The sequence below is a fragment of the Ranitomeya imitator genome, chromosome 10 (genome assembly GCF_032444005.1).
Source record: "Ranitomeya imitator isolate aRanImi1 chromosome 10, aRanImi1.pri, whole genome shotgun sequence".
NCBI lineage: Eukaryota > Metazoa > Chordata > Amphibia > Anura > Dendrobatidae > Ranitomeya > Ranitomeya imitator.
The window spans coordinates 64,244,640-64,269,625 of record NC_091291.1 but is presented as its reverse complement, the minus strand read 5'-3'; the positions used below and the strand labels follow the sequence as shown (position 1 = coordinate 64,269,625).

General features: G+C 44.6%; 1 protein-coding gene across 4 annotated transcripts in view; it reads right to left on the bottom strand.

The window, feature by feature from the left end:
- Positions 1 to 24,986, bottom strand: part of RASIP1 (Ras interacting protein 1) — a 764,894-nt gene that overhangs the window by 337,694 nt on the left and 402,214 nt on the right. The window lies entirely within an intron of this gene.

Genomic DNA, 24,986 nt, shown 5'->3' with positions numbered 1-24,986 from the left:
GTATCGACGTATTCAGGAGAAATCGCACAACAACTTTTGTGGTCTAATTTCTCCTGTTACCCTTGTGAAAATAAGAATTTGTGGGTGAAAAGATCATTTTTGTGTAAACAAAAGCGATTTTTTATTTTCACAGCTCTACGTTATAAACTTCTGTGAAGCACTTGGGGGTTCAAAGTGCTCACCACACATCTAGATAAGTTCCTTAAGGGGTCTAGTTTCCAAAACGATGTCACTTGTGGGGAGTTTCCACTGTTTAGGCACATCAGGGGCTCTCTAAACGTGACATGGCGTCCGATCTCAATTCCAGCCAATTCTGCATTGAAAAAGTCAAACGGCGCTCCTTCACTTCTAAGTTCTGCGGTGCGCCCAAAAAGTGGTTTACCCCCACATATGGGGTATTGGCGTATTCAGGAGAAATTGCGTAACAAAATTTATGGTTACATTTCTGTTTTTACACTTGTGAAAATAAAAAAAATGGTTCTGAATTAAGAGGTTTGCAAAAAAAAGTTAAATGTTCATTTTTTCCTTCCACATTGTTTCAGTTCCTGTGAAGCACGTAAAGGGTTAATAAACTTCTTGAATGTGGTTTTGAGAACCTTGAGGGGTGTAGTTTTTAGAATGGTGTCACACTTCATTATTTTCTATCATATAGACCCCTCAAAATGACTTCAAATGTGATGTGGTCCCTAAAAAAAAATGGTGTTGTAAAAATGAGAAATTGCTGGTCAAATTTTAACCCTTATAACTCCCTAACAAAAAAAAAATTTGTTTCCAAAATTGTGCTGATGTAAAGTAGACATGTGGGAAATGTTATTTATTAACTATTTTTTGTGACATATCTCTCTGATTTAAGGGCATAAAAATACAAAGTTTGAAAATTGCAAAATTGTAAAAATTTTTGCCATATTTCCGTTTTTTTCATAAATAATCGCAAGTAATATCGAAGAAATGTTACCACTAACATGAAGTACAATATGTCACGAAAAAACAATCTCAGAATCAGCGGGATCCGTTGAAGCGTTCCAGAGTTATAACCTCATAAAGTGACAGTGGTCAGAATTGCAAAAATTGGCCTGGTCATTAAGTACCAAATTGGCTCTGTCACTAAGGGGTTAACCACGAGACAGATATGAATTATAAACTATCTCACATTCGTGTCCGTGCTTTCCCAGTTCAAGGACAACAAGGCCATTGCAAGAGTGACTAGAGTGTTATCTGTTAATAGTTTATTGATTAATTTTATGGCCTGTCTCCATAAGGGTTTCACCCGGGGGCAAGTCCAAAACATATGTAGCAAACTTCCGTGTTCTCCACATTCTCTCCAGCACATTGGAGATCCTCCTGACAGTAGATGAGAGAGGCGAACCGGAGTATAGTACCATCTTGTAATGATTTTATAGTAGGCCTCTTTCAATGTCATGCAGATGTTTGATACGTAATTAAAGTGGATCGCATTTTCCCACTGTTCTGGAGTAAACGTTGTATTCAGGTCCCTTTTCCATTTTGTCATGTGAGATAACTTATTAAATTGTGTATCATTGTTAAACCACCGATATATTTGCTTGTTGTTCCAAAATAGATGTTGTTTGGGGTTTTTCAATAATTTAATAATTGCTTCAGATATTTTTGGTTTGTTTGTGATGAAGTTTTGAACTTGGTCCTTCAGTGCCAAATAAGGGGAAAAGGCTGAGGAGGGAATTTTACATTTTTGTTTTACAGAGCTAAAGCTGAGAAATTTAACCCCGTCGTGGATATCATTTAATTTTTGGATCCCATTGTCTCTCCATATGGGAGAGGGGTTAATATTTTGGATAAGCATTATGATCTCTATAGGGGTGTTGTGGAGAAGGATTTTCCTGTTGGATCCTCTCTTTCGTTTAGACAGTTTGTCCCAGGCGTACATAATGAGAGAAAAGATAGGGTGATGAGCGTAGGCATTACAAGGTCTGTTTAGAATATGGTCAAAAACCAATTCTTTAGGTGATTTATTATGGTTATGTGTAATTTCAAGATCAAGCCAGTTCGGAGGGTCTTCTTGCGTAAACCAGTACTGGCTTTGTTTTATTAAATTCGATAAATATAAAGCAGTTATGTTTGGTAAGCCTGTGCCCCCAAATTCCTTGCATTTATATAAAATGTTTGTGGGAATGCGGGCCCTTTTTTTATTCCAAATAAACAGATTAATTGTGGATTGAATATTAGTCAGGTAGGAAGTGTTGACTTTTAGGGGGAGTGTTCTCAATATATAAGAAATTTTTGGGACAATAAAATTTTTTATTGCCAACACTTTGCCCCACCATGAGAGATCTTTGGTGCCGAGGAAATTTAGGTCCTTGTTTATAGTCTCCAAGAGTTTGTCCAGATTTTTCTTCATTATTGTGTCTAAGTTTTTTGAGATGATTGTGCCTAGATAGTCTAAGTCTCCTTCTGACCAACTTAATGAAGCTATGTCCTCTATTTTCTTTGTTTCTGATTCCGTCAGGTAAAAGGGCAATATTTTTGATTTATTTTCATTTATCTTAAAAAAGGTAATATTTGAAAAAAATTTGAAGGGTTTTTTGTAGCTCAGAAATTGATTCATAAGGGTCCGTCAGGGTAAACACCAGGTTGTCGGCAAAAAGCCCAATCTTGTAATGACGTGTTCGCGTTTGTAAACCTTTTATGTTATTATTTTGCCTAATTGATTGCGCCAGTGGTTCCATTGATAAAATGAAAAGAAGCGGAGATAAGGGGCAACCTTGTCTTGTACCATTTGAAATATCAAATGGTGTAGAGGAAAAATTGTGTGCATAAATTTTAGCTTTTGGCCTTGAATAGAGTGCCATGACGCTGTTGATATATTTTCGTTACACCCGAATTTCCGTAACACTGATATTAAATAAAGCCAGTTTAGTCGGTCAAAAGCCTTTTCGGCGTCTAGAGTTATAATTACCGTTGGCACTTTAGAGGAATGAATCAATTTGATTGAGTTAATAAGTCTTCTAGTGCCATCTGGCGCTTGACGACCCGTAATAAAACCCATCTGGTCCCTATGAATCAATGACGGCAAATAGGATTTGAGCCTATTTGCTATAAGCTTGGAGTAAATCTTCAGGTCTGTATTAATTAGGTAAATTGGCCTGTGATTTTTAACAAGGGTTAAGTCGGAATTGTGTTTGGGGATCAAAATAATTGTCGATTCTAACATTTCTGCTGGGAAATTACCTCAGGAACTAGCTATATTAAAAAGATTTTGTGGATGTGGGGAAAGTAAGTTGGTGAAAGTTTTATAATATTCGTTTCCGAAACCATCTGGGCCTGGCGATTTAAAGTCTTTGAGTTGGAAGATGGTTTTTTCGATTTCTTCTTGGGAGAATGGGGAAGTTAGATTTTCTAAATCGTTGTGGGTCAATTTTGGAAGGTCAATTGAGGTCAGAAATTTTTCGATGTCAGAAATATTGGGATGTGGGGTGGAAGATTGGGAATGTAAATTATACAATTTGTTGTAATAATCTGCAAAGGAGTTGGCTATATTTTGGGGATGAGATACCATTTTGAGTTTGTATTTTGGTGATCCTATTTACTTGTCTTATTTTTTTCATTCTATTAGTCATGTATCGTGTTGCCTTATTAATTGAGGAATACTGTTTTCTTTTGAAAATTTTAACCATGGTGTGATATGATGAAAATAAGATTTTCTTGAGCTCCTGTCTGAGTTTTAGTAGCTCTGTTTTTATTTGAGTAGATGGGGGGTTTGAATTTAGTTGTTCGCTTTCCTTATCATTTATTTTATTTTGAATATCCTCAATCTGGATCCTGAACATTATTTGCCTTTTTGCAGAGATTTGGATCATGATGCCCCGTATGACCGCTTTATGGGCGCACCAATGGGTGAATGGGGTTGTTTCAGTGGGTGAATTTTCTGTGAAATAATTTGTTAATGATTTTTCTATTATTGATTTGTGATCAGGGTGGTGTAATAGGTTAGCATCACATTTCCTGTTGTGAATTCTGTTATTGAACTCCCTCCTGTGGTCATGAATGGTACTTCGGCGAGTTCTGTCCATGGACTCCCTCTGGTGGCTGTGAGTGGAGCTGCTGGTTCTGAGGTTCCTTCCACAGGTGACCTAGTTTATTCTTTGGCTGGCTGATCTATTTAACTCCACTCAGATCGTTACTCCATGCCAGCTGTCAATGTTCTAGTACTGGTTCAGTTCGCTCTTGGATCTTTCTGGTGTCCTGTCTACTCCAGCAGAAGCTAAGTCCCTGTTAGTTTATTTGTTGTTCTTTGTTTTCTTGTCCAGCTTGCTATCATGATTTTGCCTTGCTAGCTGGAAGCTCTGGGATGCAGAGTGGCACCTCCGCACCGTGAGTCGGTGCGGGGGTCTTTTTGCACACTCTGCGTGGTCTTTTTGTAGTTTTTTGTGCTGACCGCAAAGTTACCTTTTCTATCCTCAGTCTGTTTAGAAAGTCTGGCCTCCCTTTGCTGAAACTTGTTTCATTCCTGTGTTTGTGACTTTCATCTTAACTCACAGTCAATATTTGTGGGGGGCTGCCTTTTTCTTTGGGGAATTTCTCTGAGGCAAGGTAGGCTTTATTTCCTATCTCTAGGGGTAGTTAGCTCTTAGGCTGTGAAGAGGCGTCTAGGCAGAGTTAGGTACGCTCCACGGCTATTTCTAGTGTGTGTGATAGGATTAGGGGTTGCGGTCAGCAGAGCTCCCACTTCCCAGAGCTTGTCCTGTGTTAGTTTAACCATCAGGTCATTACGGGAGCTCCTAACCACCAGGTTCATAACAGTACAGCTGGCCCAAAGTGTTAATGCATCTCAATAGAGGGATAAGAGAAGTTCTGAGACCATTTTTTTTTTTTCTGCAGTGTGTTTTGTCTTTCTTTTCCCCTTAACCTCTGGGTGGTTCAGGACACAGGTGTAGATATGGACATTCAAGGTCTGTCCTCTTCTGTGGATCATCTCACTCAAGGGTACAAAGCATTCAAGATTTTGTAGTTCAGAATCCGATGTTAGAGCCTAGAATTCCAATTCCTGATTTGTTTTCTGGGGATAGATCTAAATTCGTGAATTTCAAAAATAATTGTAAACTGTTTCTTGCTTTGAAACCCCGCTCCTCTGGTCACCCCGTTCGGCAAGTAAAAATCATTATTTCTTTGTTGCGTGGCGACCCTCAAGACTGGGCATTTTCCCTTGCGCCAGGAGATCCTGCATTGCGTGATGTAGATGCGTTTTTTCTGGCGCTTGGATTGCTTTATGATGAACCAAATTCAGTGGATCAGGCAGAGAAAATCTTGCTGGCTTTGTGTCAGGGTTAGGATGAAGCGGAGGTATATTGTCAGAAGTTTAGAAAGTGGTCTGTGCTTACTCAGTGGAATGAGTGTGCCCTGGCGGCAATTTTAAGAAAGGGTCTTTCTGAAGCCCTTAAGGATGTTATGGTGGGATTTCCCATGCCTGCTGGTCTGAATGAGTCTATGTCCTTGGCCATTCAGATCGATCGGCGCTTGCGTGAGCGCAAAGCTGTGCACCATTTGGCAGTATTCTCTGAGCAGAGGCCTGAGCCTTTGCAATGTGATAGGACTTTGACCAGAGCTAAACGGCAAGAACACAGACGTCAGAATGGGCTGTGTTTTTACTGTGGTGACTCCACTCATGCTATCTCCGATTGTCCTAAGCGCACTAAGCAGTTCGCTAGGTCTGCCACCATTGGTACGGTACAGTCTAAATTTCTTTTGTCCGTTACTCTGATTTGCTCTTTGTCGTCCTATTCTGTTATGGCATTTGTGGATTCAGGCGCTGCCCTGAATTTGATGGACTTGGAGTTTGCCAGGCGCTGTGGTTTTTTCTTGGAACCCTTGCAGTATCCTATTCCATTGAGAGGAATTGATGCTACGCCTTTGGCCAAGAATAAGCCTCAGTACTGGACTCAATTGACCATGTGCATGGCTCCTGCACATCAGGAGGATATTCGCTTTTTGGTGTTGCATAATCTGCATGATGTGGTCGTTTTGAGGTTGCCTTGGCTACAGGTCCATAATCCAGTGTTGGATTGGAAATCAATGTCTGTGTCCAGCTGGGGTTGTCAAGGGGTACATGGTGATGTTCCATTGCTGTCAATTTCGTCTTCCAATCCTTCTGAAGTCCCTGTGTTTTTGTCGGATTACCGGGATGTATTTGATGAGCCCAAATCCAGGGCCCTACCTCCTCATAGGGATTGCGATTGTGCTATTAATTTGATTCCTGGTAGTAAGTTTCCTAAGGGCCGACTGTTCAATTTATCTGTGCCAGAACACGCCGCTATGCGGAGTTATATAAAGGAGTCCTTGGAGAAAGGGCATATTCGCCCGTCGTCATCACCGTTGGGAGCAGGGTTCTTTTTTGTGGCCAAGAAGGATGGTTCTTTGAGACCTTGTATTGATTACCGCCTCCTTAATAAGATCACGGTCAAATTTCAGTACCCTATGCCGCTACTGTCTGATTTGTTTGCTCGGATTAAGGGGGCTAGTTGGTTCACCAAGATAGATCTTCGAGGGGCGTATAATCTTGTGCGTATTAAACAGGGCGATGAATGGAAAACAACATTTAATACGCCCGAGGGCCATTTTGAGTACCTGGTGATGCCATTCGGGCTTTCTAATGCTCCATCAGTGTTTGTCCATTATGCATGACATCTTCCGAAAGTACCTGGATAGATTTATGATTGTATATTTGGATGATATTTTGGTCTTTTCGGATGATTGGGAGTCTCATGTGAGGCAGGTCAGAATGGTGTTCCAGGTCCTTCGTGCAAATTCCTTGTTTGTGAAGGGGTCTAAATGTCTCTTTGGAGTTCAGAAGGTTTCATTTTTGGGTTTCATTTTTTCCCCTTCTACTATCGAGATGGACCCTGTTAAGGTTCAGGCCATTTATGATTGGACTCAGCCTACATCTGTGAAGAGCCTGCAGAAGTTCCTGGGCTTTGCTAATTTTTACCGTCGCTTCATCGCTAATTTTTCTAGTGTTGTTAAACCGTTGACTGATTTGACCAAGAAAGGTGCTGATGTGGTCAATTGGTCCTCTGCGGCCGTTGAGGCTTTTCAGGACTTGAAGCATCATTTTTCTTCTGCCCCTGTGTTGTGCCAGCCAGATGTTTCGTTCCTGTTTCAGGTCGAGGTTGATGCTTCTGAGATTGGATCAGGGGCTGTTTTGTCTCAAAGAAGTTCTGATGGCTCGGTGATGAAACCATGTGCTTTCTTTTCTAGAAAGTTCTCGCCTGCTGAGCGCAATTATGATGTTGGGAATCGAGAGCTGTTGGCTATGAAGTGGGCATTCGAGGAGTGGCGACATTGGCTTGAAGGAGCCAAGCATCGCGTGGTGGTCTTGACGGATCACAAGAATTTGGCTTATCTCGAGTCTGCCAAACGGTTGAATCCTAGACAGGCTCGATGGTCGCTGTTTTTCTCCCATTTCGATTTTGTGGTTTCATACCTTCCGGGCTCTAAGAATGTGAAGGCTGATGCCCTTTCAAGGAGTTTTGTGCCTGACTCTCCGGGTGTTCCTGAGCCGGCTGGTATTCTTAAAGAGGGGGTGATTTTGTCTGCCATCTCCCCTGATTTGCGGCGGTTGCTGCAGGAATTTCAGGCTGATAGACCTGAACGTTGTCCAGCGGAGAAACTGTTTGTCCCTGATATATGGACTAGTAGAGTTATCTCGGAGGTTCATTGTTCGGTGTTAGCTGGTCATCCTGGAATCTTTGGTACCAGAGATTTGGTGGCTAGATCCTTTTGGTGGCTTTCCTTGTCACGGGATGTGCGTTCTTTTGTGCAGTCCTGTGGGACTTGTGCTCGGGCTAAGCCCTGCTGTTCTCGTGCCAGTGGGTTGCTTTTGCCCTTGCCGGTCCCGAAGAGGCCCTGGACGCATATTTCCATGGATTTTATTTCAGATCTCCCTGTCTCTCAAAGGATGTCGGTCATCTGGGTGGTTTGTGATCGCTTCTCTAAGATGGTCCATTTGGTACCCTTGTCTAAATTGCCTTCCTCCTCTGATTTGGTGCCATTGTTTTTCCAGCATGTGGTTCGTTTGCATGGCATTCCGGAGAACATCGTCTTGGACAGAGGTTCCCAGTTTGTTTCGCGGTTTTGGCGGTCCTTTTGTGCTAAGATGGGCATTGATTTTTCTTTTTCTTCGGCTTTCCATCCTCAGACAAATGGCCAAACCGAACGAACCAATCAGACTTTGGAGACATATCTGAGATGCTGTGTTTCTGCTGATCAGGATGATTGGGTGTCCTTCTTGCCTTTGGCTGAGTTCGCCCTTAATAATCGGGCCAGCTCGGCTACTTTGGTTTCGCCTTTTTTCTGTAATTCTGGTTTCCATCCTCGTTTTTCTTCAGGGCAGGTTGAGCCTTCGGACTGTCCTGGTGTGGATTCTGTGGTGGACAGATTGCAGCAAATTTGGACTCACGTAGTGGACAATTTGACATTGTCCCAGGAGAAGGCTCAACGTTTCGCTAACCGCCGTCGCTGTGTTGGTCCCCGACTTCGTGTTGGGGATTTGGTTTGGTTGTCGTCTCGTTATGTTCCTATGAAGGTTTCCTCTCCTAAGTTTAAGCCTCGTTTCATTGGTCCTTATAAGATTTCTGAAGTTCTCAATCCTGTGTCATTTCGTTTGGCCCTTCCAGCTTCTTTTGCCATCCATAATGTGTTCCATAGGTCATTATTGCGGAGATACGTGGCGCCTATGGTTCCCTCCGTTGACCCTCCTGCCCCGGTGTTGGTCGAGGGAGAGTTGGAGTATGTGGTGGAGAAGATTTTAGATTCTCGTATTTCGAGACGGAAACTCCAGTACCTGGTCAAGTGGAAGGGTTATGGTCAGGAAGATAATTCCTGGGTTGTTGCCTCTGATGTTCATGCTGCCGATCTGGTTCGTGCCTTTCATTTGGCTCGTCCTGATCGGCCTGGGGGCTCTGGTGAGGGTTCGGTGACCCCTCCTCAAGGGGGGGGTACTGTTGTGAATTCTGTTATCGAACTCCCTCCTGTGGTCATGAATGGTACTTCGGCGAGTTCTGTCCATGCACTCCCTCTGGTGGCTGTGAGTGGAGCTGCTGGTTCTGAGGTTCCTTCCACAGGTGACCTAGTTTATTCTTTGGCTGGCTGCTCTATTTAACTCAACTCAGATCGTTACTCCATGCCTGCTGTCAATGTTCTAGTACTGGTTCAGTTCGCTCTTGGATCTTTCTGGTGTCCTGTCTACTCCAGCAGAAGCTAAGTCCCTGTTAGTTTATTTGTTGTTCTTTGTTTTCCTGTCCAGCTTGCTATCATGATTTTGCCTTGCTAGCTGGAAGCTCTGGGATGCTGAGTGGCACCTCCGCACCGTGAGTCGGTGCGGGGGTCTTTTTGCACACTCTGCGTGGTCTTTTTGTAGTTTTTTGTGCTGACCGCAAGGTTACCTTTTCTATCCTCAGTCTGTTTAGTAAGTCTGGCCTCCCTTTGCTGAAACTTGTTTCATTCCTGTGTTTGTGACTTTCATCTTAACTCACAGTCAATATTTGTGGGGGGCTGCCTTTTTCTTTGGGGAATTTCTCTGAGGCAAGGTAGGCTTTATTTCCTATCTCTAGGGGTAGTTAGCTCTTAGGCTGTGAAGAGGCGTCAAGGGAGAGTTAGGTACGCTCCACGGCTATTTCTTGTGTGTGATAGGATTAGGGGTTGCGGTCAGCAGAGCTCCCACTTCCCAGAGCTTGTCCTGTGTTAGTTTAACCATCAGGTCATTCCGGGAGCTCCTAACCACCAGGTTCATAACAATTTCCATAGTGGATTTTTATTAATCATGTGGCCAATTTGAATTTCCGCTGAAACTGGGGAGTGGTCTGAGAAGGTTTTCCTTTCTATAGTACTTCTATGGATTTTGGGGAGCGTAAAGATATCTGATAAGATTAAGTCAATTCGTGACACTGATTGATGAGGGTCAGAGAAATGGGAGAATTCAATTGAAGTGCTGTTTAGGCACCGAAAGATGTCAAATAATTCATTTTGATGTATCCAATTGTCTAAAGTGTGTGGTCTGTATCTATTTGGGTTGGAGGAATCCATATTTGCGTTCGGAACCATATTAAAGTCTCCTAACCAAATCATGGCACCTCTCTTGACTGACATGACTTTCTTATTTACTTTGTTCAGGAAACCTATTTGACCCGCGTTGGGGGGTAGATATTAACAATTGTGCAAATCTGGTTATTCAGAGAACAAACAAGAATATGAAATCTCCCTTTAGCATCTTTGATCTCCTCTAGAAAATCAAATGAGATAGTTCCTTTGATGATGGTGACCACGCCGGCTTTCTTTTTTGTGTTGTCAGACTTGTAGATATATGGGAAGTTTTTATGCGAACATTTTGGGTTGTCTGTGTGTTTAAATTTGGATTCCTGTATAGAAATTATTTCGGCATGGCTTTTAATTAATTCTCTCTAAAGGGTGTGTCTTTTGTATGGACTATTTAAACCTCTTACATTGTAAGATAATAATTTTAAACTCATTGTGTACAAGCAAACCTGTGAGGATTAATAAACCTATAAACTTTAAATAAGAGTAAGAACAATAAACAATAAACTGAAATGTCCACTTGAAGTGGTCCACTGCAGTGAACCTGGCTTCACCTGTTGGGGGGAAAAAGTTCGTGTTACATGCTCCCAAGCAACACCTTCTTAGTTGATGAACATATATTTGATGTAATAAATCCTTAAGATTAATTTTAACAGTAACAGAAACATCCAAGGATAAGAATTGGCTTCGTATCGGGATGGTTTCCCATTTATATAATCAATAAGCTATATCAAAATCTCTTCATGTGTTACCATCGGAGTCAGGGCGATCTTTATGTCGTGAGTATAATGGAATACTGATGGAGTGTAAGAAGTCCCTGCCTTCTTCTGGAGAATTAAGAACGATAAAGTTGCCTTTGTAGTTGACTATTAACTTGAGTGGGAATCCCCACTTGTAAGGGACCTCATTGTCTCTGAGAGGTATGGTAATGCTTTGAAAAGCTTTCCTCCCTTCTATCGTTTCTTTGGAGAGGTCAGCATATAGTTTTAGTTTTTCAAATGGCTCAGGGAAGTGTTTATTTTCTCTAAAGTAATTTTGGATTTTTTCTTTTGTTTTGAAGAAGTGTACTCTCATGAGTGTGTCTCTGGATAGATCTTTAGGGATAGTGGGCGGTTTTCGCAACCTATGGATTCTGTCAATTTCTAACTCTTGCTCCGTTAGGGTAGGGATAATTTTCCTGAATAAATTTTTGGTAAATTATTCCAATTTATTTGGGCCTATAGTCTCGGGAATCCCCCTAATTTTAATATTGTTTCTGCGATTTCGATCTTCCAAGTCCGCTACCTTGAGCTTCAATTTGTGCATCTCTTTTATGATGTCTTTGTTTATTTTAGAGGTAGAATCTGGCCTCTCCTCTATCTTTTTAATTCTATCCTCAAATTTGTCCATCCTTTTGTTGAGGAGGGATAGTGAGTCTTCTAACAATTTATTTTGTTTATCAAATTTTCCGTTCATACTATTTTCAAATTTATCCATTTTCTTTCTATCAGTTTAGACAGAAGATTCCTCACAGAATCCATGTCAAATTCTTGGGTATCGTCTAGGTTTGGGGTATTTATTTTTTGTTTGGATTTAGCTGGGCTTAAGTTAGGAGAGGTCTCTGAGACCTCGTCGGATGAGTCATGTAGAGTAGGGTTGAGCGAAACGGGTCGTTCATTTTCAAAAGTCGCCGACTTTTGGCAAAGTCGGGTTTCATGAAACCCGATCCGACCCCTGTGCGGGTCCCCACCATCTTAGAGAAGGGCATTGCAGTGATTGGCTTGCTGTCTGCGGCGTCACAGGGGCTATAAAGGGGAGTTCCCGCCGACCGCCATGTTACTGCTGCTGATCTGAGCTTAGGGAGAGGTTGCTGCCGCTTCGTCAGAAGCAGGGATAGCGTTAGGCAGGGTCCATTAACCACCAAACCGCTTGTGCTGTAGCGATTTCCACTGCCCAACACCACCTTCGGTGTGCAGGGACAGTGGAAGCTACATTTTTTTTTTTTCCCCCTCAGCGCTGTAGCTCATTGGGCTGCCCTAGAAGGCTCCCTGATAGCTGCATTGCTGTGTACGCCGCTGTGCAAACCAACTGCTTTTTTCAAAGCACAAATCCTCTTGTTCCTTCCTTTCTGCACAGCTATCTTTTTGGTTTGTACACACTTTTTATTTAATTTGTGCATCAGTCCACTCCTTATTGCTGCCTGCCATACCTGGCTGAGATTACTGCAGGGAGATAGTAATTGAAGGACACTCCCTGTTTTTTTTTTTTTTTTTGTGGGAGATTAAGATTGACATTTCTGCTAGAGTGCCATCCCTGTCTGTGTCATCTCTCACTCAGTGGGCCATAGAAAGCCTATTTATTTTTTGGCTTGATTTGGGTTATAAAATCTACCTGAAAAAATCACTACATCAATCAGTGGGAGAAAAATATTGGCCTCAGGGCTTGTGTGCCACTCTTGACTCCTGTGTGCATCATCACTCACTCAGTGGGCCATAGAAAGCCTATTTATTTTTTTGCTTGATTTTGGTTCTAAAATCTACCTGAAAAAAATCACTACATCAATCAGTGGGAGAAAAATATTGGCCTCAGGGCTTGTGTGCCACTCCTGACTCCTGTGTGCATCATCACTCACTCAGTGGGCCATAGAAAGCCCTTTTTTTTTTTTTTTTGCTTTATTTCGGTTCTAAATTCTACCTGAAAAAATCAATAAATCAATCAGTGGGAGATTAATATTGGCCTTTGGGCTTGTGTGCCAGTCCTAAGCGTGCCATCTCTCTCTCTCAGATAGTGGGCCATAGAAAGCCTATTTATTTTTTTTTTATTGGGTTTATAAATTTTCCCTGGAAAAAAAAAAAAAAGTGGGAGATTAATATTGGCCTCTGGGCTTGTGTGCCAGTCCTGAGCGTGCCATCTCTCTCACAAATAGTGGGCCATAGAAAGCCTATTTATTTTTTTTTTTTTGGTTTTATAAATTCTCCCTTAAAAAAAAAAGGGAGATTAATATTGGCCTTTGGGCTTGTGTGCCAGTCCTAAGCGTGCCATCTCTCTCTGTCCCTCAGATAGTGGGCCATAGAAAGCCTATTTATTATTTTTTTTATTGGGTTTATAAATTTTCCCTGGAACAAAAAAAAAAAGTGGGAGATAAATATTGGCCTCTGGGCTTGTGTGCCACTCCTGACTCCTGTGTGCGTCATCTCTCACTCAGTGGGCCATAGAAAGCCTTTTTTTTGTTTTATTTGTTTTCTAAATTCTCCCTGAAAAAATCATTTTATTTTATTTGGTTTCTAAATTCTTCCTGAAAAAATCATTTTATTCTATTTTTTTTTTCCTAAAGTCTCCCTGAAAAAAAAAAAAAAAAAAAAATCAGTGGGAGATTAATATTGCCCTTTCTGCTTGTGTGCCAGTCTTGACTCCTGGGTGTGCCATCTCTCTCTCTCTCTCCAATTGTGGGCCATAGAAAGCCTATTATTTTTTTAGCTTGATTTGGGTTCCAAAATCTACCTGAAAAAATCACTACATCAATCAGTGGGAGATAAATATTGGCCTCTGGGCTTGTGTGCCACTCCTGACTCCTGTGTGCGTCATCTCTCACTCAGTGGGCCATAGAAAGCCTTTTTTTGATTTATTTGTTTTCTAAATTCTCCCTGAAAAAATCATTTTATTTTATTTGGTTTCTAAATTCTTCCTGAAAAAATCATTTTATTTTATTTTTTTTTTCCTAAAGTCTCCCTGAAAAAAAAAAAAAAAAAAAAAAATCAGTGGGAGATTAATATTGCCCTTTCTGCTTGTGTGCCAGTCTTGACTCCTGGGTGTGCCATCTCTCTCTCTCTCTCCAATTGTGGGCCATAGAAAGCCTATTATTTTTTGTAGCTTGATTTGGGTTCCAAAATCTACCTGAAAAAATCACTACATCAATCAGTGGGAGATAAATATTGGCCTCTGGGCTTGTGTGCCACTCCTGACTCCTGTGTGCGTCATCTCTCACTCAGTGGGCCATAGAAAGCCTTTTTTTGTTTTATTTGTTTTCTAAATTCTCCCTGAAAAAATCATTTTATTTTCTTTGGTTTCTAAATTCTTCCTGAAAAAATCATTTTATTCTATTTTTTTTTTTTCCTAAAGTCTCCCTGAAAAAAAAAAAAAATCAAATCAGTGGGAGATTAATATTTACATTTGTGCTTCAGTGACAGTCCTGCGTGTGTGGCATCTCTCTCATTTGTTGCCACCAACAACAGAGTGTGTAACATTGTGCCTGATTTTCGTTGTGGTCTCACTCACCTGTAAAGGGGTAGCTAAATCATACTGAAGTTATAGCTCACCGTGTAATTTGTGTGACAGCAACAAATACCGTTAGTTTTTTTACGTTTTTAAAACAATGAGGAAGTATGGTGGAAGAGGTCGTGGCCGGGGGCGTTCATTGTCAGCTGGTAATGAGGGTAGTGGTAGTGGTGGAGCATCAGCTGGTCGTGGGAAAAAAAATATTGCACCTAAGTCTGGAGCTGTGGAGCCAGGTTCGTCGTCTGGCTACACAAGGCCTCGAACGCTCCCTTTTCTGGGAGTAGGAAAACCGCTTTTAAAGCCGGAGCAGCAAGAGCAAGTTTTGGCTTATCTTGCTGACTCAGCCTCTAGCTCTTTTGCCTCCTCTCGTGAAACTGGTAAATGTCAAAGCAGCGCGTCGTTAGTTGATGTTCACGGTCAGGGACAAGTCGCTTCCTTGTCCTCTTCAGCAAAAACAACAACAGAGAAGAATGCAGCAGGCGACACAACGGGTTACTCCATGGAGCTCTTTACACATACCGTCCCTGGCTTAGAAAGTGAAGCAGTTAACAGTCCATGCCCATTACAAGTTGAATCTGACATGGAGTGCACTGATGCACAGCCACAGCCAGACTACTATGCTGGTCCTTTGACTCAGACCACAACATTGCCCTCGCAGGGTGCTGATCAAGAATCAGACCCTGATGAGACTATGTTGCCCCATCACGAACGCTATACCACCGACCGACACGGTGACACAGACGAAGTTGCACACGAGCTACAAGAAGAGGTAATAGATGACCCAGTTCTTGACCCCGATTGGCAGCCATTGGGGGAACAGGGTGCAGGCGGCAGCAGTTCTGAAGCGGAGGAGGAGGGGCCGCAGCAGGCATCAACATCGCAACAGGTTCCATCTGCCGGGCCCGTATCTTGCCCAAAACGCGTGGCAAAGCCAAAACCTGTTGGAGGACAGCGTGGCCATCCGGTTAAAGCTCAGTCTGCAATGCCTGAAAAGGTATCCGATGCTAGAAAGAGTGCAGTCTGGCATTTTTTTAAACAACATCCAATTGATCAGCGCAAAGTCATCTGTCAAAAATGTTCAACTACCTTAAGCAGAGGACAGAATCTGAAAAGTCTCAATACAAGTTGCATGCATAGACATTTAACCACCATGCATTTGCAAGCCTGGACTAACTACCAAACGTCCCTTAAGGTTGTAGCACCCTCGGCCAATGAAGCTAGTCAGCAACGCAACATCCCTTCCGGCAGTGTAGGGCCACCATTTTCCGCACCACCTGCAGTATCTGTGCAGGTTTCTTTGCCAGGCCAAAGCCGTCAGGGTCAGGGAATCACCAGTTTCGTAGTAGGAAACACTGCATCTAGGGCACCGGTGGCAACAATACCATCTCCCACCGTCTCTCAGTCTGCCATGTCCACCGGCACCCCCGCTAGTTCCACGATCTCCAGCTCTCCAGTCCAGCTCACCCTACATGAGACTATGGTTAGAAAAAGGAAGTACTTAGCCTCGCATCCGCGTACACAGGGTTTGAACGCACACATAGCTAAACTAATCTCGTTAGAGATGATGCCCTACCGGTTAGTTGAAAACGAAGCTTTCAAAGCCCTGATGGACTACGCTGTACCACGCTACGAGCTACCCAGTCGACACTTTTTTTCCAGAAAAGCCATCCCAGCCCTCCACCAGCATGTTAAAGAGCGCATCGTCCATGCACTCAGGCAATCTGTGAGCACAAAGGTGCATCTGACAACAGATGCATGGACCAGTAGGCATGGCCAGGGACGTTACGTGTCCATCACGGCACACTGGGTAAATGTGGTGGATGCAGGGTCCACAGGGGACAGCAAGTTTGGGACAGTTCTGCCTAGCCCACGGTCTAGGAAACAATTGGCTGTAGCCATTCGCACCCCCTCCTCCTCCTCTTCGTCCTCCTGCAGAAGCAAGAGCTCGTCCACAGACCGCAGTCGCACAACCACTCCATCCGCAGCTGCCACTGTTGCACACCAGGTCTCCCATTATGGGGCAGCTACTGGCAAACGTCAGCAGGCTGTATTGGCTATGAAGTGTTTGGGCGACAACAGACACACCGCGGAAGTTCTGTCCGAGTTCTTGCAGAAAGAAACGCAGTCGTGGCTGGGCACTGTAGATCTTGAGGCAGGCAAGGTAGTGAGTGATAACGGAAGGAATTTCATGGCTGCCATCTCCCTTTCCCAACTGAAACACATTCCTTGCCTGGCTCACACCTTAAACCTGGTGGTGCAGTGCTTCCTGAAAAGTTATCCGGGGTTATCCGACCTGCTCCTCAAAGTGCGTGGACTTTGCTCACATATCCGCCGTTCGCCCATACACTCCAGCCGTATGCAGACCTATCAGCGTTCTTTGAACCTTCCCCAGCATCGCCTAATCATAGATGTTGCAACAAGGTGGAACTCAACACTGCACATGCTTCAGAGACTGTGTGAACAGAGGCGGGCTGTTATGTTTTTGTGGGAGGATACACATACACGGGCAGGCAGTAGGATGGCAGACATGGAGTTGTCAGGTGTGCAGTGGTCGAAGATTCAAGACATGTGTCAAGTCCTTCAGTGTTTTGAGGAATGCACACGGCTGGTTAGTGCAGACAACGCCATAATAAGCATGAGCATCCCCCTAATGCGTCTGCTGATGCAAAGTTTGACGCACATAAAGGATCAGGCGTCTGCAGCTGAGGAAGAGGAAAGCCTTGATGACAGTCAGCCATTGTCTGGCCAGGGCAGTGTACAGGACGAGGTAGCGGGCGAAGAGGAGGAGGAGGACGAGGAGGATGATGGGGATGATTATATTTTTAATGAGGAAGCTTTTCCGGGGCCACTGGAAATTGGTGGCGCGGCAAGGCCGGGTTCTGGTTTTTTGAGGGACACAAGTGACGTGGATTTGCCTGAAACTGCCCCTCAACCAAGCACAACCGCAGATTTGAGAACTGGAACTTTGGCCCACATGGCGGATTATGCCTTACGTATCCTCAAAAGGGACACACGCATAACTAAAATGATGAATGATGATGATTACTGGTTGGCCTGCCTCCTTGATCCTCGCTATAAAGGCAAATTGCAAAATATAATGCCACATGAGAACTTGGAACTAATATTAGCAACCAAACAATCAACTCTTGTTGACCGTTTGCTTCTGGCATTCCCTGCACACAGCGCCCGTGATCGTTCTCACACGAGCTGCAGGGGCCAGCATACCAGAGGAGTTAGAGGGGCAGAAATCAGAAGTGGCGTTGGCCAGAGGGGTTTTCTGACCAGGTTGTGGAGTGATTTTGCTATGACCGCAGACAGGACAGGTACTGCAGCATCAATTCAAAGTGACAGGAGACAACATTTGTCCAGTATGGTTACAAACTATTTTTCATCCCTTATCGATGTTCTCCCTCAACCGTCATTCCCATTTGATTACTGGGCATCAAAATTAGACACCTGGCCAGAATTGGCAGAATATGCATTGCAGGAGCTTGCTTGCCCGGCAGCTAGTGTCCTATCAGAAAGAGTATTCAGTGCTGCAGGTTCAATACTAACAGAAAAAAGGACTCGTCTGGCTACCCAAAATGTAGATGATCTAACCTTCATTAAAATGAACCACAACTGGATTTCGAAATCTTTTGCCCCACCTTGCCCGGCTGACACCTAGCTTTCCTATGAAAAGGTCTTGCCTGTGTGGACTATTCTGAATGCCTTTTCCAATCTCGTAATTTTCTGCACCTGATTGTCCAGCATACGACATGTTTACACCTCACTAAATGGCCAAACTCCCCACACGGGGCCGTGGTATCGACACTTGGCGACAGTACCCGTGAGAGTGCAGTTTGTCTGAAGAGGTGGGTGAGCCCGCTTTTGGTCAACGGCACTGCCACTGGGTCCCTCCTAGTACAATAAAGTGTCTCTGGCGGTGGTGGTGCGCACCCAACGTCAGACACACCGTTGTAATATGAGGGGCCCTGGGCCTGTACCGCCGGCCACAAGACAGTTTCCCCCCACCCCACCTCAAACAGTGCTCTACCACTTTCAAAATTATCTCACAGCTCCACCAATGTTTAGTCTATGCGCTGACATCCTTCAATGCCTGCCACTGACAATACCATTGTATTGACATTTTTGTTATGTTAGGCCTTCGATGCCTGTCTGTGGTCACTCCTTCCACTAGGCCTCCACTGACCACACCACTGCTGCCCGTGTACCCCTGGAACCAATTTAAAATTGCCTACAGCCATGTGTTATTATTTTAGGCCTTCGATGCCTGTCTGCGGTCACTCCTTCCACTAGGCCTCCACTGACCACACCACTGCTGCCCGTGTACCCCTGGAACCAATTTAAAATTGCCTACAGCCATGTGTTATTATTTTAGGCCTTCGATGCCTGTCTGTGGTCACTCCTTCCACTAGGCCTCCACTGACCACACCACTGCTGCCCGTGTACCCCTGGAACCAATTTAAAATTGCCTACAGCCATGTGTTATTATTTTAGGCCTTCGATGCCTGTCTGTGGTCACTCCTTCCACTAGGCCTCCACTGACCACACCACTGCTGCCCGTGTACCCCTGGAACCAATTTAAAATTGCCTACAGCCAGCCCAATTTTTTTATTTTAGGCCTTCGATGCCTGTCTGCGGTCCATTCTTTCAACTACTACTACACTGACCAGGGCACTGCTGCCCGTGTACCCCTGGAACCAATTTAAAATTGCCTACAGCCATGTGTTATTATTTTAGGCCTTCGATGCCTGTCTGTGGTCACTCCTTCCACTAGGCCTCCACTGACCACACCACTGCTGCCCGTGTACCCCTGGAACCAATTTAAAATTGCCTAAAGCCAGCCCAATTTTTTTATTTTAGGCCTTCGATGCCTGTCTGCGGTCCATTCTTTCAACTACTACTACACTGACCAGGGCACTGCTGCCCGTGTACCCCTGGAACCAATTTAAAATTGCCTATAGCCAGCCCAATTTTTTTATTTTAGGCCTTCGATGCCTGTCTGCGGTCCATTCTTTCAACTACTACTACACTGACCAGGGCACTGCTGCCCGTGTACCCCTGGAACCAATTTAAAATTGCCTACAGCCATGTGTTATAATTTTAGGCCTTCGATGCCTGTCTGTGGTCACTCCTTCCACTAGGCCTCCACTGACGACACCACTGCTGCCCGTGTACCCCTGGAACCAATTTAAAATTGCCTACAGCCATGTGTTATTATTTTAGGCCTTCGATGCCTGTCTGCGGTCACTCCTTCCACTAGGCCTCCACTGACCACACCACTGCTGCCCGTGTACCCCTGGAACCAATTTAAAATTGCCTACAGCCAGCCCAATTTTTTTATTTTAGGCCTTCGATGCCTGTCTGCGGTCCATTCTTTCAACTACTACTACACTGACCAGGGCACTGCTGCCCGTGTACCCCTGGAACCAATTTAAAATTGCCTACAGCCATGTGTTATTATTTTAGGCCTTCGATGCCTGTCTGTGGTCACTCCTTCCACTAGGCCTCCACTGACCACACCACTGCTGCCCGTGTACCCCTGGAACCAATTTAAAATTGCCTAAAGCCAGCCCAATTTTTTTATTTTAGGCCTTCGATGCCTGTCTGTGGTCCATTCTTTCAACTACTACTACACTGACCAGGGCACTGCTGCCCGTGTACCCCTGGAACCAATTTAAAATTGCCTACAGCCAGCCCAATTTTTTTATTTTAGGCCTTCGATGCCTGTCTGCGGTCCATTCTTTCAACTACTACTACACTGACCAGGGCACTGCTGCCCGTGTACCCCTGGAACCAATTTAAAATTGCCTACAGCCATGTGTTATAATTTTAGGCCTTCGATGCCTGTCTGTGGTCACTCCTTCCACTAGGCCTCCACTGACCACACCACTGCTGCCCGTGTACCCCTGGAACCAATTTAAAATTGCCTACAGCCATGTGTTATTATTTTAGGCCTTCGATGCCTGTCTGCGGTCACTCCTTCCACTAGGCCTCCACTGACCACACCACTGCTGCCCGTGTACCCCTGGAACCAATTTAAAATTGCCTACAGCCAGCCCAATTTTTTTATTTTAGGCCTTCGATGCCTGTCTGCGGTCCATTCTTTCAACTACTACTACACTGACCAGGGCACTGCTGCCCGTGTACCCCTGGAACCAATTTAAAATTGCCTACAGCCATGTGTTATTATTTTAGGCCTTCGATGCCTGTCTGTGGTCACTCCTTCCACTAGGCCTCCACTGACCACACCACTGCTGCCCGTGTACCCCTGGAACCAATTTAAAATTGCCTACAGCCATGTGTTATTATATTAGGCCTTCGATGCCTGTCTGCGGTCACTCCTTCCACTAGGCCTCCACTGACCACACCACTGCTGCCCGTGTACCCCTGGAACCAATTTAAAATTGCCTACAGCCAGCCCAATTTTTTTATTTTAGGCCTTCGATGCCTGTCTGCGGTCCATTCTTTCAACTACTACTACACTGACCAGGGCACTGCTGCCCGTGTACCCCTGGAACCAATTTAAAATTGCCTACAGCCATGTGTTATTATTTTAGGCCTTCGATGCCTGTCTGTGGTCACTCCTTCCACTAGGCCTCCACTGACCACACCACTGCTGCCCGTGTACCCCTGGAACCAATTTAAAATTGCCTACAGCCATGTGTTATTATTTTAGGCCTTCGATGCCTGTCTGTGGTCACTCCTTCCACTAGGCCTCCACTGACCACACCACTGCTGCCCGTGTACCCCTGGAACCAATTTAAAATTGCCTACAGCCATGTGTTATTATTTTAGGCCTTCGATGCCTGTCTGTGGTCACTCCTTCCACTAGGCCTCCACTGACCACACCACTGCTGCCCGTGTACCCCTGGAACCAATTTAAAATTGCCTACAGCCATGTGTTATTATTTTAGGCCTTCGATGCCTGTCTGCGGTCACTCCTTCCACTAGGCCTCCACTGACCACACCACTGCTGCCCGTGTACCCCTGGAACCAATTTAAAATTGCCTACAGCCAGCCCAATTTTTTTATTTTAGGCCTTCGATGCCTGTCTGCGGTCCATTCTTTCAACTACTACTACACTGACCAGGGCACTGCTGCCCGTGTACCCCTGGAACCAATTTAAAATTGCCTACAGCCATGTGTTATTATTTTAGGCCTTCGATGCCTGTCTGTGGTCACTCCTTCCACTAGGCCTCCACTGACCACACCACTGCTGCCCGTGTACCCCTGGAACCAATTTAAAATTGCCTACAGCCAGCCCAATTTTTTTATTTTAGGCCTTCGATGCCTGTCTGCAGTCCATTCTTTCAACTACTACTACACTGACCAAGGCACTGCTGCCCGTGTACCCCTGGAACCAATTTAAAATTGCCTACAGCCATGTGTTATTATTTTAGGCCTTCGATGCCTGTCTGTGGTCACTCCTTCCACTAGGCCTCCACTGACCACACCACTGCTGCCCGTGTACCCCTGGAACCAATTTAAAATTGCCTACAGCCAGCCCAATTTTTTTATTTTAGGCCTTCGATGCCTGTCTGCGGTCCATTCTTTCAACTACTACTACACTGACCAGGGCACTGCTGCCCGTGTACCCCTGGAACCAATTTAAAATTGCCTACAGCCAGCCCAATTTTTTTATTTTAGGCCTTCGATGCCTGTCTGCGGTCCATTCTTTCAACTACTACTACACTGACCAGGGCACTGCTGCCCGTGTACCCCTGGAACCAATTTAAAATTGCCTACAGCCATGTGTTATTATTTTAGGCCTTCGATGCCTGTCTGTGGTCACTCCTTCCACTAGGCCTCCACTGACCACACCACTGCTGCCCGTGTACCCCTGGAACCAACATCAGAAAATATAAAAATAAGTATTTTGCTTATAAAAAAGAAAATACTGGAGAGATATCAAATGCAGACATTTTAACATTAAAAACAAACACATACAACAAAAATCTGGTACAGTACTAAAAATGGCCACCAGCTACAATAACTTTCACCTGCAAGTAGTTAACTGAAAGGTTTTTTCAATTTTAAACACAGATATGGCATCCACCGAGTGTTGTCCTGTCGCGTCTTCTTTATATTATTGCCAAGAAGATGCAAAACAATGAAAATAATAAAATCATTATTTACCAAAAAAATAGAGTAAGTCAAAACCACATTGCAAATAAACATTCATTACAAATAAAGAAGCAGGGCGCGTCCGAGGGTGAGTATTTACCTAATAAGAATATAATCACCCTCGGACGCGCCCTGCTTCTTTCCGACAGCCTTCCTTCCTAAGAATCAGCCCTTCCGTGGTGTAGAGAGAGGGTTTGTTGCACTCCAAGGTGTTCCCCAGGTTGCCTTTCCTGAGCTTCGATCTTCCGGCTCTCGTTTAGTACTTGTTGGAAACTACGCTGCATTGGGCCTACAAATTGGGTATGGGGTGTAGAGAGATGGTGTGTTCCACTCCAAGGTGTTCCCCAGGTTGCCTTTCCTGAGCTTCGATCTTCCGGCTCTCGTTTCGTAGTTGTTGGAAACTACACTGCATTAGGCCTACAAATTGGGTATGGGGTGTAGAGAGATGGTGTGTTCCACTCCAAGGTGTTCCCCAGGTTTCCTCGCCAATGCTTCGATCTTCATGCTTTCGTTTAGTAGTTGTTGGAAACTACACTGCATTAGGCCTACAAATTGGGTATGGGGTGTAGAGAGATGGTGTGTTCCACTCCAAGGTGTTCTCCAGGTTGCCTTTCCTGAACTTCTATCTTCAGGCTCTCATTAAATTGTGGTTAAACGGAACAACTGCATTTGGCAAACTAGTTGGTTTGGGGCCTACTATCGGTGTCTGCCACTCCTTGCTGTTCTCCTGGTTTCCTGTCCTGAAATTCCGTTTTCAGGCGCTCGTTAAGTAGTTGTTAATGTTAGACTGCATTTGGCCTACTAGTTGGGTTGGGGCCTACTATCGGTGTCTGCCACTCCTTGCTGTTCTCCTCCACTGAACAAAGCTGTGCCGCCTGTTTACTACGGTTGCCAATTTTGAACTGCATTTCGACTACTTACTGATTTGGGCCTACTCTCTGTGTCAGCCTCTCATTCCAGTTGTCCTCCACTGCAATGCCCCCTGGTTATTCCTGTGTTACCAATTTTGAACTGCATTTAGCCAACTTTATTCTTTGGGCCTATATCTGTGTTTCCTCCTCATCCTGCCCATTGCCCAGCCAGTGATAGATGAGTCTTCTGGTACATTGACCCATAACGCAACATTCCCCGTGCACGCTACACAACAACATTGTGATCCTGCTGAAAGTCAGGTTGCTCTTCCCGCATACCATACCACCTTACACGGGGACAAAGAGGAAGGTGCAGATGAAAGTGCAGGTTCCTTCATCAGGTGGGGGGGAGGAATACTAGTTGGCGACGTCACTGGCACAGGGCCTCTCATAGTACGCAAAAGTGTTGCTGCCGGTGGGAGGCGCCCCCGCCGTGCAAACACACCGCTGTACTTTGAGGGGCCCTGTGCCAGTGCCAATGCCAACGAGTGGGCCCCCCCTGCTTGCTCAGGTTCACAGCACTTGCAAAGTTGAAATACTTACCTCTCCCTGCTCCACTGCCGTGACGTGGTCCAGATTTCCTGGGCCCACTAATTACTTGATCCAGCCCTACCCACCACAACTTTAGCCAAATGACCCCCAATTTCAAATGCCTTCCAATTATTATAAGGTAAATTACGCTTGACAAGCTTCATTAAGAAGAATGGATGGTTTTGACATTAAAATGGGCACTCTAGGTGTTTTCCTGGCCCCCACTCACTGCCGACTATGCTCCCCCATTGACTTGCATTGGGTTTCGTGTTTCGGTCGATCCCGACTTTACGTCATAATCGGCCGAATTCACTCGACCCGACTTTTGAGATAGTCGGGTTTCGCGAAACCCGGCTCGACTCTAAAAAGGTCAAGGTCGCTCAACTCTAATGTAGAGTAGTATATTTTTCTCCTGTTGCCCCTGGAATTTTCCTCTTTAAAGAAGTAGATGAATCCATCCCTTCAATAGTAGTGGGGATCTTTTTAACTCCATTGTGATTGGAGAGTTTGTCATAGTCCGATTCCTCATTATCTTTTAGTGGGGACCTGGACCTATTGGGACTTGTTTTGATTATCAGGTCTTTTGATGTGTTTTGCCCTGCCCCTTTAAATTTTGGGTCTTTTTGAGAATTGGATGAGGCCATGTTTGAAAATTGGGGTTTGGCTGAGGTTTTACTCATAGTTATCCCCGATCAGTGGTCTAGAGTTCAGAGAGTGGCAGCTGATACAGTATCAGGATAGGGCAAGAGGGTTGTCCACACACTATGTCTCCCAACAAAGTTGGAGTTATAGAGAATGGTTTATATTTTGTCTGAGGATAAGTTAGGTTATAGCTCTTTTGCGTTAAAAGCCCTCTGGGCTCCTAACTAGTCGCCGGCAGTGTGAACTATGCTGCAGTCTCCTCTTTTCTTGTAGATATGTCTGGGTCTTCAAAGCCACCGACATTTCGGACCATCGGACTCCGTTGTTCTCTACACCCCCTGTCCGTCGGTGCGATGCAGCTACCAGCAGTGGGCTGGAACTCACCACCTCCAGAAGATGGCGTCAATGTAGTCCGGCCGGCGATCTGTGTCTTCTTCTTGTGCTGCCGTGCTGTCG